At 47.4% G+C, this 16,172-nt stretch overlaps 1 protein-coding gene across 1 annotated transcript in view; it reads right to left on the bottom strand.

Annotated features, from left to right (window-relative positions):
- Positions 1 to 14,811, bottom strand: part of LOC144488217 (cingulin-like) — a gene marked incomplete at its 3' end in the record, with an annotated part of 67,436 nt that extends 52,625 nt beyond the window's left edge. The window contains exon 1 of the mRNA XM_078206244.1: positions 14,740 to 14,811. The remainder of the gene's footprint in view (positions 1 to 14,739) is intronic.
- Positions 14,812 to 16,172: the final 1,361 nt, after the last annotated feature.

Here is a 16,172-nt window from a genome sequence, read left to right as displayed (position 1 = left end):
AGATAAAATTGTACCCGCCTCTACTACTACCTCTGGCAGCTGGTTCCAGACACTCACCACACTGTGTGTGGAAAAATTGCCCCTCTGGACACTTTTGTATCTCTCCCCTCTCACCTTAAACCTATGCCCTCTAGTTTTAGACTCCCCTACCTCTGAGAAAAGATATTGACTATCTACCTTGTCTATCCCCTCATTATTTTATAGATCTCGATAAGGTCACCCCTCAGCCTCCTACGGTCCAGAGAAAACAGTCCCAGTCTATCCAGCCTCTCCTTATAACTCAAACCATCAAGTCCCGGTAGCATCCTAGTAAATCTTTTCTGCACTCTTTCTAGTTTAATAATATCGTTTCTATAATAGGGTGGCCAGAACTGTACACAGTATTCCAAGTGTGGCCTTACCAATGTCTTGTACAACTTCAACAAGACGGCCCAACTCCTGTATTCAATGCTCTGACCGATGAAACCAAGCATGCCGAATGCCTTCTTCACCACTCTGTCCACCTGTGACTCCACTTTCAAGGAGCTATGAACATGTACCCCTCGATCTCTTTGTTCTGTAACTCTCCCCAACGCCCTACCATTAACTGAGTAAGTCCTGCCCTTGGTCAGTCTACCAAAATGCATCACCTCGCATTTGTCTAAATTAAACTCTTAGTCTTGAAAACTATATCCTTCTTAAAATATATTCAGTGACTGGGCTTCCACAGCTTTGTGTGGGAGAGAATTCCACAGGTTCACCGCCCTCTGAGTGAAGACATTGCTCCACATCAGTCCTAAATGACCGACCCCGATTCCCAGCTTGGGTCACTGTCAGTGCGACATCTGTACATTCTCCCCCCCAACTGTCTGCGTGGGTTTCCTCTGGGTGCTCTGGTTTCCTCCCACAATCCGAAAGATGTGTGGGTTAGGTGCTAAATCCTCCGTCAGCGTACCTGAACAGGCACCGGAGTGTGGCGACTGGGGGATTTTCCCAGTAACTTCATTGCAGCGTTAATGTAAGCCGACTTGGGACACTAATAAATAAACTTAAACTTAAGATGTGCAGGTTAGGTGCATTGGCCATGCTAAATTACCCCTTAGCGTCCAAAGACGTGCTGGTTAGGTGGATTGGCCATGCTAAATTACCCCTTAGCGTCCAAAGACGTGCTGGTTAGGTGGATTGGCCATGCTAAATTACCCCTTAGCGTCCAAAGACGTGCTGGTTAGGTGGATTGGCCATGCTAAATTACCCCTTAGCGTCCAAAGACGTGTTGGTTAGGTGGATTGGCCATGCTAAATTACCCCTTAGCGTCCAAAGACGTGCTGGTTAGGTGGGTTGGCCGTGCTAAATTGCACCTTAGTGTCCAAAGATGGGCAGGTTAAGTGGATTGGCCGTGCTAAATTGCACCTTAGTGTCCAAAGATGGGCAGGTTAGGTGGATTGGCCATGCTAAATTGCACCTTAGTGTCCAAAGATGTGTAGGTTAGGTGGATTGGCCATGCTAAATTGCACCTTAGTGTCCAAAGATGGGCAGGTTAAGTGGATTGGCCGTGCTAAATTGCACCTTAGTGTCCAAAGATGGGCAGGTTAGGTGGATTGGCCATGCTAAATTGCACCTTAGTGTCCAAAGATGTGTAGGTTAGGTGGATTGGCCATGCTAAATTGCACCTTAGTGTCCAAAGATGTGTAGGTTAGGTGGATTGGCTGGGCTAAATTCTCCCTCAGTGTACCCGAACAGGCGCCAGAGTGTGGCAACCAGAGGATTTCACAGGAACTTCATTGCACTGTGAATGTAAGCCGACTTGTGACTAATAAATAAACTTTACCTTATCCTGGAACTGTGACTCCGCGTTCTAGACTCACCCCCACCCTCCCCCACCAGCCAGAGGAAACAACATTCCTGCATCCAGTCTGTCAGAATCATACACGCTTCAATTAGATCAACCCCCGTTTACCAGGAAGCTCTCAGCCACCGAGGTTAGAAGGACAGGGGGAGGATTCCAGACATTCCTGTCACTGAGGGGGAGAGTGCTGTGGTGCAGTGAGACGGAGCAGTGGGTCCACTCTGGCACTCACCCAGATAGATAAACAATGAGTCACGCATGTCACTATCACCGGGCTTGGCCGCGATGACTCACCCGACCAGCGTCACCCCCCCCTCCGCCATATTTAAAATTCTTTCATGGGATGCGGGCATCACTGGGGCAATCCAGTATTTGTTGCCTATCCCTAACTGCCCCCTTTGAACTGAGTGTCTCGCTCGGGCCATTTCAGAGGGGGGCAGTTAAGAGTCGACCACATTGCTGTGTGTGTGTGTGTGTGTAGGGGGGGGGTGGATCTGAAGTTGCTCACATTAACACTGCAATGAAGTTACTGTGAAAATCCCCCAGTCGCCACACTCCTGTTCGGGTTACACTGAGGGAGAATTTAGCACGGCCGACGCACCCTAACCAGCACGGGGGTGGCACAGTGGGTTAGCACCACTGCTTCACTGCGCCAGGGACCCGGGTTCGATTCCCGGCTTGGGTCACTGTCTATGCGGAGTCTGCACGTTCTCCCCGTGTCTGCGGGGGTTTCCTCCGGGTGCTCCGGTGTCCTCCCACGGTCCAAAAGACGTGCTGGTTAGGGGGCATTGACCCGAACTGGCGCCGGAGTGTGGTAACGAGGGGAATTTCACAGTAACTTGATTGCAATGTTAATGTAAGCCGACTTGTGACTAATAAATAAACTTTACTTTAAAAGTCCTTCGGACTGTGGGAGGAAACCGGAGCACCCGGAGGAAACCCACGCAGACACGGGGAGAATGTCTGTATGGAGTGAACATAGAACATAGAACATTACAGCGCAGTACAGGCCCTTCGGCCCTCGATGTTGCGCCGACCAGTGGAACCAGTCTAAAGCCCATCTAACCTACACTATTCCAATATCATCCATATGTTTATCCAATAACCATTTGAATGCTCTTAATGTTGACGAGTCCACCACTGCTGCAGGCAGGGCATTCCACGCCCTCACTACTCTCTGAGTAAAGAACCTACCTCTAACATCTGTCCTATATCTCGCACCCCTCAATTTAAATCTATGTCCCCTCGTGTTAGCCATCACCATCCGAGGAAAAAGGCTCTCACTATCCACCCTATCTAATCCTCTGATCATCTTGTATGCCTCTATTAAGTCACCTCTTAACCTTCTTCTCTTTAACAAAAACAGCCTCAAGCCCCTCAGCCTTTCCTCATACGATTTTCCCACCATACCAGGCAACATCCTGGTAAATCTCCTCTGCACCCCCTCCAACACCCCCACATCCTTCCTATAATGCGGCGACCAGAACTGTACGCAATACTCCAAATGCGGCCGCACCAGAGTTTTGTACAGTTGCAGCATGACCTCCTGGCTCCGAAACTCAATCCCTCTACCAATAAAAGCTAACACACCGTACGCCTTCTTAACAACCCTATCAACCTGGGTGCCAACTTTCAGGGATCAATGCACATGGACACCCAGGTCCCTCTGTTCATCCACACTACCAAGTATCTTACCATTAGCCCAGTACTCTGTATTCCTGTTACTCCTTCCAAAGTGAATCACCTCACATTTTTCCGCATTAAACTCTATTTGCCACCTCTCAGCCCAGCTCTGCAGCTTATCTATGTCCCTCTGTAACCTGCCACTTCCCTCCGCACTGTCTACAACTCCACCGACTTTAGTGTCATCCGCAAATTTACTAATCCGTCCTTCCACGCCCTCATCCAGGTCATTATTAAAAATGACAAACTCTGCACATTCTCCCCGTGTCTGCGTGGGTTTCCTCCGGGTGCTCCGGTTTCCTCCCCCAGTCCGAAGGACTTTTAAAGTAAAGTTTATTTATTAGTCACATTGCAATCAAGTTACTGTGAAATTCCCCCAGTCGCCACACTCCGGCGCCAGTTCGGGTCAATGTCCCTAACCAGCACGTCTTTTGGACTGTGGGAGGAAACCGGAGCACCCGGAGGAAACCCACGCAGACACGGGGAGAATGTGCAGACTCCGAACAGACAGTGACTCAAGCCGGGAATCGAACCCGGTTCCCTGGCACTGTGAGGCAGCAGTGCTAACCACTGTGCCACCGTGCCGCCCACATGTAGGCCAGACCAGGTAAGGACAGCAGATTTACTTGCCTAAAGGGGATATTGGTGAACCAGATGGGTTTTTTAATGACAATCGATGATAACTGGCTGAGATAAACAAATGAATGATTACAAAGGGATAGGCGTTGGAGGAAAATAAACTTGCTGAGCTACGGGGATATAGCGCGGGGCAGTGGGACTGACTGGCTCATTCTGGAGACTTGGCAATGGGGTGACACGGTGGCACAGTGGTTAGCACTGCTGCCTCACAGCGCCAGAGACCCGGGTACAATCCCCGGTTCGGGTAACTGTCTGTGTGGAGTTTGCACGTTCTCCCCGTGTCCTCCCACATTCCAAAGATGTGCAGGTTAGGTGGATTGGCCGTCCTAAATTGCCCCTTAGTGTCCAAAGATGTGCAGGTTAGGTAGATTGGCCATGCTAAATTGGCCCTTAGAATCCAAAGATGTGCAGGTTAGATGGATTGGCCATAGAACCATAGAAAATTACAGCTCAGAAACAGGCCTTTTGGCCCTTCTTGTCTGTGCCGAACCATTTTATGCCTAGTCCCACTGACCTGCACTTGGACCATATCCCTTCACACCCCTCTCATCCATGAACCCGTCCAAGTTTTTCTTAAATGTTAAAAGTGACCCCGCATTTACCACTTTATCTGGCAGCTCATTCCACACTCCCACCACGCTCTGCGTGAAGAAGCCCCCCCTAATATTCCCTTTAAACTTTTCTCCTTTCACCCTTAACCCATGCCCTCTGGTTTTTTTCTCCCCTAGCCTCAGCGGAAAAAGCCTGCTTGCATTCACTCTATCTATACCCATCAAAATCTTATACACCTCTATCAAATCTCCCCTCAATCTTCTACGCTCCAGGGAATAAAGTCCCAACCTATTCAATCTCTCTCTGTAACTCAGCTTCTCAAGTCCCGGCAACATCCTTGTGAACCTTCTCTGCACTCTAAACTTTAGCCGTGCTAAATTGCCCCTTAGTGTCCAAAGATGTGCAGGTTAGGTGGATTGGCCATGCTAAATTGGCCCTTAGTGTCCAAAGATGTGTAGGTCAGGTGGATTGGCCATGCTAAATTGGCCCTTAGTGTCCAAAGATGTGTAGGTCAGGTGGATTGGCCATGCTAAATTGGCCCTTAGTGTCCAAAGATGTGTAGGTCAGGTGGATTGGCCATGCTAAATTGGCCCTTAGTGTCCAAAGATGTGTAGGTCGGGTGGATTGGCCTTGCTAAATTGCCCCTTAGTGTCAGGGAGAGGAGCAGGGTAAATTCGTGGGTCTACAGGGATAAGACCCTAGGTGGGATTGTGGTCGGTGCAGACTCGATGGGGCCGAATGGCTTCCTTTTGCACTGTAGGGATTCTATGAATGGCCTCCTCCTGTACGGCAGCAACCGTAAGTAACATCCAGAGGGGGGGGGAAAAACCTCACAGGAACAAAAGTTAAACCAACAAATTCCCGTCCCCACACAGCGCAGATCACCATTAGTTTTAACTTCATACTCCAGAAACCCGAGCTGTGGTTGCATGTGTCGTGCTGCAGTTTGTAGCCTGGGAGGAGACATTTACAAGTTGATATCTGGGACAATAACTTTAGAGCATCAGATGCATATGGACTGAATACTAATAATGCGTTTTTTTGGGGTAGAGATAGTAACACTCGTACTTTTCAAAAGAGAAACTCGAGACGAAAATAGCTCCACGTTGCTTAACAAATTCCCCCCCTCCTCCCCCTCTCCCCCCCCCTCCTCCCCTCACTCTCCCCCCCCCTCCTCCTCCCACCCCTTCTCTTCTCCCCACCACCCCCTTTGTGAGAGGCACGGCATCCTGCTGGGATACGTTCCAAGCAACATCCTTCAGTATTTTTCGTCAGTATTCACGCAGGAAAAAGACAATGCTGTCGAGGAGAATACTGAGATACAGGCTATTAGACTAGACGGGATTATGGTTCATAAGGAGGAGGCGTTAGCAATTCTGGAAAGTGTGAAAATAGATAAGTCCCCTGGGCCGGATGGGATTTATCCTAGGATTCTCTGGGAAGCTAGGGAGGAGATTGCAGAGCCTTTGGCTTTGATCTTTGTGTCGTCATTGTCTACAGGAATAGTGCCAGAAGACTGGAGGATAGCAAATGTTGTCCCCTTGTTCAAGAAGAGTAGAGACAACCCTGGTAATTATAGACCAGTGAGCCTTACTTCTGTTGTGGGCAAAGTTTTGGAAAGGATTATAAGAGATAGGATTTATAATCATCCAGAAAGGAACAATTTGATTAGGGATAGTCAACACGGTTTTGTGAAGGGTAGGTTGTGCCTCACAAACCTTATTGAGTTCTTTGAGAAGGTGACCAAAGAGGTGGATGAGGGTAAAGCGGTTGATGTGGTGTATATGGATTTCAGTAAAGCGTCTGATAAGGTTCCCCATGGTAAGCTATTGCAGAAAATACGGAAGCATGGGATTGAAGGTGATTTTGCGGTTTGGATCAGAAATCGGCTAGCTGTAAGAAGATAGAGGGTGGTGGTTGGTGGGAAATGTTCATCCTGGAGTTCAGTTACTAGTGGAGTACCACAAGGATCTATTTTGGGGCCACTGCTGTTTGTCATTTTTATAAATGGCCTGGATGAGGGCGTAGAAGAATGGGTTAGTAAATTTGTGGATGACACTAAAGTCGGTGGAGTTGTGGACAGTGCGGAAGGATGTTGCAGGTTACAGAGGGACATAGATAAGCTGCAGAGCTGGGCTGAGAGGTGGCAAATGGAGTTTAACGCAGAAAAGTGTGAGGTGATTCACTTTGGAAGGAGTAACAGGAATACAGAGTACTGGGCTAATGGCAAGATACTTGGTAGTGTGGATGAGCAGAGAGGTCTCGGTGTCCATGTGCATGGATTCCTGAAGGTTGGCACCCAGGTTGATAGGGTTGTTAAGAAGACGTACGTACAGTGTGTTAGCTTTTATTGGTAGAGGGATTGAGTTTCGGAGCCATGAGGTCATGTTGCAGCTGTACAAAACTCTGGTGCGGCCGCACTTGGAGTATTGCGTACAGTTCTGGTGGCCGCATTATAGGAAGGATGTGGAAGAGATTTACCAGGATGTTGCCTGGTATGGTGGGAAGGTCTTATGAGGAAAGGCTGAGGGACTTGAGGCTGTTTTCATTGGAGAGAAGGTGGTTAAGAGGTGACTTAATAGACGCACATAAGATGGTCAGAGGATTAGATAGGGTGCACAGTGAGAGCCTTTTTCCTCGGATGGTGATGGCTAGCACGAGGGGACATAGCTTTAAATTGAGGGGTGATAGATATAGGACAGGTGTCAGAGGTAGGTTCTTCACTCAGAGAGTAGTAAGGGCGTGGAATGCCCTACCTGCAACAGTAGTAGACTCGCAAACATTAAGGGCATTTAAATGGTTATTGGATAAACATATGGATGATATTGGAATAGTGTAGATTAGAGGGGCTTTAGACTGGTTTCACTGGTCGGCGCAACATCGAGGGCCAAAGGGCCTGTACTGCACTGTAATGTTCTATGTTCTACGTATCTCGCCCAAGGGCCTAATCTTCACATGACCCTGGACAAGGAATGTTGGCAAGCAACTCGACCGTGAAGGAAGCACCCCAGGCAACTTTGCGCCCAACTCTACAGACTGGAAACTTTCTAGACGGGAGTCGCTGCCGAGTAAGCAGGGGCAGCGACCTTTACGTCGGGCTGGTTCACTCAACATGGACAGGTCGCGCAAACTGGAGGCCTTCGGGTTCCACATACGTTGGGGGTGATTTTCCGCTCCCATATTCATCAGGCGGAATCACCGACGGGAGGGGAAATCTCGCAAGAGGCCCAAATCACACCGATGTAAAAGCCAGACGCGATTGTCCCCCTGACCCCGCCGGTGACGGAACGGCATTCCCATTGCTCAACATCAGGCACATCATTAGGATGTGTTTGCGTCTCGCTGACGGGCCTCTACGCCGGAACCATTCTCTCTCGGCCCACCGCTAAGGAAATCCATTCACGCCAGCGCGAGTGCCGGCACCTGTTACAACCAGGAGGCGAGCTTCATAAATGGCGCCACAACCTTTAAAAATCGAAGTCGCTGGCCAGTCGCACAGATTTCTTTTCAACGATGGAGAAGATGCTTTCTTCGCACTTCAGCCCCCCCCCCGCTCCTGATTTACAGGCACCCGGTGCAGAGGAGGGGGGGCAGGGAAGGCGGAGGACCTCCTCGTGGACCTGCTCCTGGACGGATGGGCGTCGCTGGCTGGATCTAGCATTTATTGCCCATCCCTAGTTGCCCTTGGAGGGCAGCAACCACATTGCTGTGGCTCTGGAGTCACATGTAGGCCAGACCGGGGTAAGGACGGCAGATTTCCTTCCCCAAAGGGAACCGGATGGGTTTTTCCCACAATGGGTCATCAGTAGATTCTTAATTCCAGGTTTGTTTTTACTGAATTGAAATTCCACCATCTGTCCCCCAGAACATTAGCTGAGTTTCTGGATAAATAGTCTAGCAATAAAACCACTAGGCTATCGGCTCCCCATTAGTGGCTAAAATTGCAAGTCAGCCTACTTTCGAAGGGAGTATTTTGTAAGGTGTTCTGCACAGTCAACACTCAGGGGATCGTTGCAAACATCTGGTTCTAAGGCAGACAGTCATTTATGTTATTTCCAAAGCAAACTGCATCAAAGGCATTCAAGTCGTTCGAACTCACCCCAACTTATTAACATACTGGAATTGTAATAGCTACGAGGTCCATTTGGGGAGGGTGGGGGCGGAAAATCGACCAACGTTATAATTCTTTCATGAGAAGTGCCAAGTCTCACCAACTTTTACAGATGCACCATAGAAAGCTTCCTATCTGGTTGTATCACAGCTTGGTCTGGCTTCTCCTCTGACCAAGACCCAAGGAACTACAAAAGGTTGTGAATGCAGCCCAGTCCATCTCGCAAACCAGCCTCCCATCCATTGACTCTGTCTACACTTCCCGCTGCCTCGGGAAAAGCAGCCAGCATAATCGAGGACCCCCACGCACCCCAGACATTCTCTCTTCCACCTTAGCTGTGAGATGAGGTTGGAGAAACTTGGTTTGTTCTCACTGGAGCGACGGAGGTTGAGGGGAGACCTGATAGAAGTCTACAAGATTATGAGAGGCATGGACAGAGAGTGGATAGTCAGAAGCTTTTTCCCGGGGTGGAAGAGTCAATTACTAGGGGGCATAGGTTTAAGGTGCAAGGGGCAAGGTTTAAAGGAGATGTACGAGGCAGATTTTTTACACAGAGAGTAGTGGGTGCCTGGAACTCGCTGCCGGGGGAGGTAGTGGAAGCGGGTACAGTAGTGACTTTTAAGGGACGTCTTGACAAGTACATGAATGGGATGGGAATAGAGGGATATGGTCCCCGGCAAGGGTAAGGGGTTTTAGTTAAGTTGGGCAGCATGGTCGATGCAGGCTTGGAGGGCCGAAGGGCCTGTTCCTGTGCGATAATTTTCTTTGTTCTTCCGTCAGGAAAAGGTACAAAAGTCTGAGGTCACGTCCCAACCGACTCAAGAACAGCTTCTTCCCTGCTGCCGTCAGACTTTTGAATGGACCTACCTCGTATTAAGTTGATCTATCTCTACACCCTAGCTATGACTGTAACACTACATTCTGCACTCTCTCCTTTCCTTCTCCCCTATGTACTCTATGAACGGTATGCTTTGTCTATATAGCGCGCAAGAAACAACAGTTTAAGTTTATTTATTAGTGTCACAAGTATGCTTACATTAACTCTGCAATGAAGTTACTGTGAAAATCCCTTAGTCGCCACACTCTGGCGCCTGTTCAGGTACACTGTTCTTGAGTCAGTTGTCACGTGATCTCAGACTTTTGTATCCTTTTCCCGACGGGAGGAAGAGGAAGAGAGAATGTCCGGGGTGCGTGGGGGGGGCCCTTGATTCTGCCGGCTGCTTCTCCCGAGGCAACGGGATGTGTAGACAGAGTCAATGGATGGGAGGCTGGTTTGCGCGATGGGACTGGGCTACATTCATGACCCTTTGTAGTTCCTTGCGGTCTTGGACAGAGCAGGAGCCCAGACCAAGCTGTGATACAACCAGGAAGGTCCGTGGGTTGGTGAAATGAAGTTATCATTTCACCGTCAATACAGATGAAACAAAGAAACATAGAAACTAGAAGCAGGAGGAGGCCATTCGGCCCCTCGAGCCTGCTCCGCCATTCATTACGATCATGGCTGATCATCGAATTCAATATCCTGATTCCCCCCGTCCCTCCCATGCCCCTCGATCCCTTTAGCCCCAAAGAGCGATATCTAATTCCTTCTTGAAATCACACAACGTTTTGGCCTCAGCTACTTTCTGTGGGAGTGAATTCCACACATTCACCACCTTCTAGGTGAAGAAATTTCTCCTCACCTCAGTCCTAAAAGGTTTACCCCTTATCCTCAAACTATGACCCCCTAGTTCTGGACTCCCCCCACCATTGGGAACATTCTTTCTGAATCTACCCTGTCTAGCCCTGTTAGAATGTTATAAGTTTCTATCAGATTCCAGAAACTCAGTGAATATAAACCTAACCGACTTAGTCTCTCCTCATATGACAGACCTGCCATCCCAGGAATCAGCCTGGTAAACCTTTGCTGCGCTCCCTCTATAGCAAGGACATCCTTCCTCAGATAAGGAGACCAAAACTGCACACAATACTCCAGGTGTGGCCTCACCAACGCCCTGTACAATTGCAGCAAAACATCCCTATCCCGATACTCAAATCCTCTCGCTGTGAAACAAAGGCAGTAAAAAGGGGGCAAATTCCTGAATGTCGTAAAAGACAGAGCTGGAGTTGAAAAAATTCAGAAAGGAACTTCAAGATGGCGTCGGAGCAAGGCGACTTCTTGCAAGCTGTCCCCAGCATACCCTCTATTTCTATGCTCTTAAAACTTAACTGAAACTCCTTTACACCCTGTGACCGCAACACCATATTCTGCACCCTCTCCTTTCCTTCCCCCCTCTGTACTCTGTCTACACTTCCCGCTGTCTCGGGAAAAGCAGCCGGCATAATCAAGGACCCCCACGCACCCCGGACATTCTCTCTTCCACCTTCTTCCGTCGGGAAAAAGATACAAAAGTCTGAGGTCACGTACCGACCGACTCAAGAACAGCTTCTTCCCTGCTGCCGTCAGACTTTTGAATGGACCGACCTCGCATTAAGTTAATCTTTCTCCATACCCTAGCTATGACTGTAACACTACATTCTGCACTCTCTCGTTTCCTTCTCTATGAACGGTAAGCTTTGTCTGTATAGCGCGCAAGAAATAATACTATTCACTGTATCCCAATACACGTGACAAAAATAAATCAAATCTATGTACTCTATGAACGGTATGCTTTGTCTGTATAGCGCGCAAGAAATAATACTTTTCACTGTATCCCAATACATGTGACAATAATAAATCAAATCAATTAAAAGGGTATTTAACAACCAGACCCAGAGCACTTATAAAGGGAGACCGCCGTCAGGGAAGACATCCCAATACATGTGATAATAATAAATCAAATCAAATGAAACAAAAGTACGTTTTGTCTGTATAGCGCGCAAGAATTCACTGCATCCCAATACATGCGACAATAATCAAATTATTAAGAAAGGGTATTATTTGATGAACGGACCCAGAGCACTTGTAAAGAGAGACCGCCATCAGGGCGTTCCAATACACGCGACACTAATAAATTAAATCTATGTACTCTTTGTCTGTATAGCGCGCAAGAAACAATACTTTTCACTGTATCCCAATACATGTGACAATAATCTTGAAGAGTATAGGGGGTGTAGGAGTAGAGTTAAGAGAAATCAGGAGGGCAAAAAGGGGACACGAAATTGTTTTGGCAGATAAGGCAAAGGAGAATCCAAAGAGCTTCTACAAATACATAAAGGGCAAAAGAGTAACAAGGGAGAGAGTAGGGCCTCTTAAGGATCAACAAGGTCATCTATGTGCGGATCCACAAGAGATGGGTGAGATCCTAAATGAATATTTCTCATCAGTATTTACCGTTGAGAAAAGCATGGATGTTAGGGAATTTGGGCAAATAAATTGTGATGTCTTGAGGAGTGTACATATTACAGAGGTGCTGGTGCTGGAAGTCTTAAAGGGCATCAAGGTAGATAAATCCCCGGGACCTGATGAAATATATCCCAGGACGTTGTGGGAGGCTAGGAGGAAATATTTGAATCATCGATAGTCACTGGTGAGGTGCCTGAAGATTGGAGAGTGGCAAATGTTGTGCCTTTATTTAAAAAGGGCTGCAGGGAAAAGCCTGGGAACTACAGACCAGTGAGCCTCACATCTGTGGTGGGTAAATTGTTGGAAGGTATTTTGAGAGACAGGATCTACAGGCATTTAGAGATGCAAGGACTGATTAGGGACAGTCAGCATGGCTTTGTAAGTGGAAAATCATGTCTCACAAATTTGATTGAGTTTTTTGAAGGGGTAACCAAGAAGGTAGATGAGGGCAGTGCAGTTGATATTGTCTTCATGGACTTTAGCAAGGCCTTTGACAAGGTACCGCATGGTAGGTTGTTGCATAAAGTTAAATCTCACAGGATCCAGGGTGAGGTATCTAAATGGATACAAAATTGGCTTCTGTGGTTGTAGAGATTTGTTTTTCAAACTGGAAGCCTCTGACCAGCGGTGTGCCTCAGGGATCAGTACTGGGCCCACTATTATTTGTCATTTATATTAATGGTTTGGATGAGAATATAGGGGCATCGTTAGTAAGTTTGCAGATGACACCAAGATTGGTGGCATAGTGGACAGTGAAGAAAGTTATCTCCAATTGCAACAGGATCTTGATCAATTGGGCCAGTGGGCTGACGAATGGCAGATGAAGTTTAATTTAGACAAATGCGGGGTGATGCATTTTGGTAGACTGGCCCAGGGCAGGACTTACCCAGTTAATGGTAGGGCGTTGGGGAGAGTTACAGAACAAAGAGATCTAGGGGTACATGTTCATAGCTCCTTGAAAGTGGAGTCACAGGTGGACAGAGTGGTGAAGAAGGCATTCGGCATGCTTGGTTTCATCGGTCAGAACATTGAATACAGGAGTTGGGACGTCTTGTTGAAGTTGTACAAGACATTGGTAAGGCCACACTTGGAATACTGTGTGCAATTCTGGTCACCCTATTATAGAAAGGATATTATTAAACTCGAAAGAGTGCAGAAAAGATTTACTAGGATGCTACCGGGACTTGATGGTTTGAGTTATAAGGAGAAGCTGGATAGACTGGGACTTTTCTCTCTGGAGCGTAGGAGGCTGGGGGATGATCTTAGAGATCTATAAAATAATGAGGGGCACAGATCAGCTAGATAGTCAATATCTTTTCCCAAACGTAGGGGAGTCTAAAACTAGAGGGCATAGGTTTAAGGTGAGAGGGGAGAGATACAAAAGTGTCCAGAGGGGCAATTTCTTCACACAGAGGGTGGTGAGTGTCTGGAACAAGCTGCCAGAGGTAGTAGTAGAGGCGGGTACAATTTTATCTTTTAAAAAGCATTTAGATAGTTACATGGGTACGATGTGTATAGAGTGATATGGGCCAAATGTGGGCAATTGGAATTAGCTTAGGGGTTTTAAAATAAAGGGGCGGCATGGACACGTTGGGCCGAAGGACATGTTTCCATGCTGTAAATCTCTATGACTGGTATGTTTTGTCTGCAGAATGCAAAAGAAATAATACTTTTCCCTATATCCCAATAACCAGATTATTAAAAAAGGGTATTATTTGATGAACGGACCCAGAGCACGTGTAAAGCAAGACCGTTGTCAGGATGTTGCACTACATGCGACAATAATAAATCAAATCAAACAAATGGTACGTTTTATCTATATAGTGCAAAATAAATACTTTTCCCTGTCTCCCAATAATCAATCAAATTATTAAAAGAGTATTATTTGACGAAGGGACCCAGAGCACTTGTAAAGAGAGACCGCCGAGAAGACGTCCCACGACATGCGAGACTAAAAAATCAAATTTAAATCAAACGAATGGTACGTTTTGTCGGTATAGTGGAAAAGGAACAATACTTTTCCCTTTATCCCAATAATCAATCAAATTTTTTTTTAAATGTATTATTTGATGAATGAACCCAGAGTTCTTGTAAAGAGAGACCGCCGTCAGGACGTTCCAATACATGCGACAATAATAAATCAAATTTAAATCAATCAAATGGTACGTTTTGTCTGTATAATGCAAAATAAATACTTTTCCCTGTCTCCCAATGATCAATCAAATTATTAAGAGTACGATTTGATGAAGGGACCCAGAGCACTTGCAAAGAGAGACCGCCATCAGGACGTCCCAATACATGCAACACTAATAAATCAAATTTAAATGGAAAATAAGGGTTAGGGCGCGTTTTGACACACGTCTTTCCACAGAATAGCAAACAGGTGAAGTTAGGAAAATCAGGGGTGCAAATTTCAGCCCCCATGTTAATTCAGCATTGCCCACCTTTCCTTTAGGGGGCTGGAGGAAGCTAAATAAAAGCATGGCAATGGGAATGTTTGATTGCAAAAGGAGGAATGCAGAAAGGCCAGCTTGGTGCATTGTTATTTCCTTGCATTTGAGGAGAATCCACCTTGCTGGAAGCTCCAGGGGGTTGAGCGCTCACCTGGCAGCGACGGAAAGCTCGGTTTTCCCGGCGATAGGGATGTTTTGAAGGGTAAGTTACCTCAGGATTTTCCAGTCTGGGGGTTTTTCCGTCGAATGGGTGCCTTTTTGCCCCACTTTTACCTCAGTTTATTTTTCCATTATATTTAAACCCGGGAGGCGACGGCGCCTTTCAGCCGAACCTGCGGCTCGAGCGCGGGGCCGGATGTCCCGCCCTCCGGCGCCGCTGATTGGCCGCGGCCACCGCACGTCCCCCTCGCCACTGGTCCGCCCAGCTGTCAATCCACATGCCCCGCCCCCTCGACAGGTTAGATTGACAGGCTGGGCAGGATGGCAACAGAGGAGGTGACTGGAGGTGAATGGCACAGCATAGGGCACCAAGGAGATGGTGAAGAGGGAGATGGGACAACTCATAAAGCATTTAGGTGTGCGCACTGGCCACGTACAGGAGCTCACGGCGATGGACCGATGGATTGGCCATGCACAATTGCCCCCTTACTGTCCAAACCTTAGACGGATTGGCCATGCTAAATTGCCCCTTGGTGTCCAAGGACGCGAGATTAGGCAGATTGGCCATGCTAAATTGCCCCTTATTGTCCAAAGATGTGCAGGTTAGGTGGATTGGCCATGCTAAATTGCCCCTCAGTGTCCAAAGATGTGCAGGTTAGGTGCATTGGCCATGTTAAATTGCCCTTTAGTGTCCAAAGTTGTGTGCGTTAGGTGGATTGGCCATGCTAAATTGCCCCTTAGTGTCCAAAAGTGTCTAGATTAGACGGTTTAGCCATGCTAAATTGCCCCTCAGTGTCCAAAGATGTCCAGGTTAGCTGGATTGGCCATGCTACATTGCCCCTTAGTGTCCAAGGTTGTGTAGGTTGGGTGGATTGGCAAAGCTAAATTGCCCCTCAGTGACCAAAGATGTGCAGATTAGGTGGATTGGCCTTGCTAAATTATCCCTTAGTGTCAAAAGATGTGTAGGTTAGGTGGATTGGCCGTGTTAAACTGCCCCTTAGTCTCCAAAGATATGTAGGTTAGGTGGATTGGCCATGCTAAATTGCCCCTTAGTGTTCAAATATGTCTAGATTAGATGGATAGGCCATGCTAAATTGCCCCATAGTGTCCAAAGATGTGCGGGTTAGGTGGATTGGCCATGGTAAATTGCCCCTTAGTGTTGAAAGATGTGCAGGTTATGTGGATTGGCCATGCTAAATTGCTCCTTGGTGTCCAAAGATGTCTAGGTTAGACGGATTGGCAATGCTAAATTGCCTCTTAGTGTCCAAAGATATGCAGGTTAGATCGATTGACCAAGCTAAATTGCCCCTTAATGTCCAAAGATATGCAGGTTAGGTGGATTGGCCATGCTAAATTGACCCTTAGTGTCCAAAGATGTGCGTGTTAGGTGGATTGGCCACGCTAAATTGAACCTTAGTGTCCAAA

The sequence above is a fragment of the Mustelus asterias genome, unplaced genomic scaffold, assembly GCF_964213995.1.
Source record: "Mustelus asterias unplaced genomic scaffold, sMusAst1.hap1.1 HAP1_SCAFFOLD_1378, whole genome shotgun sequence".
In the NCBI taxonomy this organism is placed as follows: domain Eukaryota; kingdom Metazoa; phylum Chordata; class Chondrichthyes; order Carcharhiniformes; family Triakidae; genus Mustelus; species Mustelus asterias.
Note: the sequence above shows the minus strand (reverse complement) of the source record. Positions and strands in the feature narration are given on the sequence as shown.